The sequence below is a fragment of the Nansenia antarctica genome (genome assembly GCF_963989245.1).
Source record: "Nansenia antarctica genome assembly, chromosome: 6".
Taxonomy (NCBI): Eukaryota; Metazoa; Chordata; class Actinopteri; order Argentiniformes; family Microstomatidae; genus Nansenia; species Nansenia antarctica.
In genome coordinates this window covers 70880993-70883371 of record NC_137676.1, presented here as the reverse complement: position 1 = coordinate 70883371, position 2379 = coordinate 70880993, and the positions used below count along the sequence as shown (strand labels likewise).

The 2379-nt window shown below is 58.7% G+C and overlaps 1 pseudogene across 1 annotated transcript in view; it reads left to right on the top strand.

Moving 5' to 3' along the window:
- LOC308160910 (adhesion G protein-coupled receptor L3-like) overlaps nt 1–2379 on the top strand; it is a 116989-nt pseudogene that overhangs the window by 86763 nt on the left and 27847 nt on the right. Inside the window, exon 9 of the transcript in view lies at nt 2110–2148. The product of the transcript in view is annotated as an adhesion G protein-coupled receptor L3-like (transcript). The remainder of the gene's footprint in view (nt 1–2109; nt 2149–2379) is intronic.

The window sequence follows — 2379 nt, the reverse complement described above, 5'->3', positions numbered from 1 at the left end:
GGAGGAGGGGGGACAGGGGTGTAGAGGAAAGGAGGAGGGGACTGGGGAGCAGAGGAGAGGAGGAGGGGGGACAGGGGAGGAGAGGAAAGGATGTGGGGGGACAGGGGAGGAGAGGAGAGGCGGAGGGGACAGGGGAAGAGAGGAGAGGATGAGGGGTGACAGGGGAGGGAGAGGAGAGGAGGAGGGGGGGAGGGGAGGAGAGTAGGAGGGGGGACAGGGGAGTAGAGGAAAGGAGGAGGGGACAGGGGAGCAGAGGAGAGGATGAGGGGGGACAGGGGAGGAGAGGAGAGGAGGAGGGGACAGGGGAGCAGAGGAGAGGAGGACAGGGGAGGAGAGGAGAGGAGGAGGGGGGACAGGGGTGTAGAGGAAAGGAGGAGGGGACAGGGGACCAGAGGAGAGGAGGAGGGGGGACAGGGGTGTAGAGGAAAGGAGGAGGGGACTGGGGAGCAGAGGAGAGGAGGAGGGGACAGGGGAGGAGAGGAAAGGATGTGGGGGGACAGGGGAGGAGAGGAGAGGCGGAGGGGACAGGGGAAGAGAGGAGAGGATGAGGGGTGACAGGGGAGGAGAGGAGAGGAGGAGGGGACAGGGGAGGAGAGGAGAGGAGGAGGGGGGGCAGGGGAGGAGAGTAGGAGGGGGGACAGGGGAGGAGAGGAGAGGAGGAGGGGGGGCAGGGGAGGAGAGTAGGAGGGGGGACAGGGGAGGAGAGGAGAGGAGGAGGGGACAGGGGAGGAGAGGAGAGGATGAGGAGGGGACAGGGGAGGAGAGGAGAGGAGGAGGGGACAGGGGAGGAGAGGAGAGGAGGAGGGGACAGGGGAGGAGAGGAGAGGATGAGGAGGGGACAGGGGAGGAGAGGAGAGGAGGAGGGGACAGGGGAGGAGAGGAGAGGATGAGGAGGGGACAGGGGAGGAGAGGAGAGGAGGAGGGGGGGCAGGGGAGGAGAGGAGAGGAGGAGGGGGGACAGGGGAGGAGAGTAGGAGGGGGGACAGGGGAGGAGAGGAGAGGATGAGGGGTGACAGGGAGGAGAGGAGAAGAGGGGGGCAGGGGAGGAGAGTAGGAGGGGGGACAGGGGAGTAGAGGAAAGGAGGAGGGGACAGGGGAGCAGAGGAAGAGATGAGGGGACAGGGGAGCAGAGGAGAGGATGAGGGGGGACAGGGGAGGAGAGGAGAGGAGGAGGGGGGACAGGGGAGGAGAGGAGAGGAGGAGGGGGGGCAGGGGAGGAGAGTAGGAGGGGGGACAGGGGAGTAGAGGAAAGGAGGAGGGGACAGGGGAGCAGAGGAGAGGATGAGGGGGGACAGGGGAGGAGAGGAGAGGAGGAGGGGACAGGGGAAGAGAGAAATCAGTCAGTTTGTGTTTTTTTTTAAAGACGCTTAGGGTGTGTTTCAAATGGGTGTTTTAGCAGTCGCCGAGGTACTGGGTGCTTTCTCAGTGGTTCACGATTGAGTGGAGGAGTGGAGGGGTGGTGGGGTGGAGGAGTGGAGGGGTGGAGAGTGACAGCTGCTGTCACTACTAATACAGCCTCCCTATCTCTCTCTCTCTGTCTCTCTCTCTGTCTCTCCATCTCTCTCTTACTCTCTTGTACACACACACACACACACACACACACACACACACACACACACACATTCGTATCTGGTGTACATTTTTCATTTACACATACTGCATGATGTCATGCGAATATTATGTTATGTTAGTGCAAACGGTGACCTCATAGACCTAACGCTTCTTAAACTCATCAAAAGGAGGTGTTCCTTCTTCCGTTCATGAAGAAATTAAATTACTAATTGAGTAATTGATTATTATGCTAATTGGAATCAGGATATAGAATATTTCCAATTATTCACGAGTGGTTTAGCAATGAAGGTACTATACATTAATTCCTAGATGCAGAGGATGACAGGGATGATGGAGGGAGGGAGGGAGGGAGGGAGGGAAGGAAAGAGTGAGGGATGGAGGAAAGGAAGGAGGGAGGGTGGGAAGGGAGGGAGGGAGGGAAGGAGCACTGTTGTGAATGACAATTTCCTGTCTTAATGAGCCAGCCTGTGCTGTTTGTTAATGAACTTTGCAGAGCGCGCTACACCAACTCGCTAACGACTGTGTTTGTCTTTGCAGCTGCAGAAGAGAGAGAGGTCCTGCAGGTTCTTCGTGCAGGTAAGTCTCCTCCTCTTCCACCTCCACCACCACCACTACCACCACCACCACCTCCTCCACCACCACTACCACACCAACACCATCATCACCATCACCTCCACCACCACAACCACCATCACCTCCACCACCACTACCACCTCCACCACCACCACCACCATCACCACCACCTCCTCCTCCTCCTTTGGCTAGGGTGACTTACTCCAGTTACCTCCCTTCTTGTGGGTGATGGGG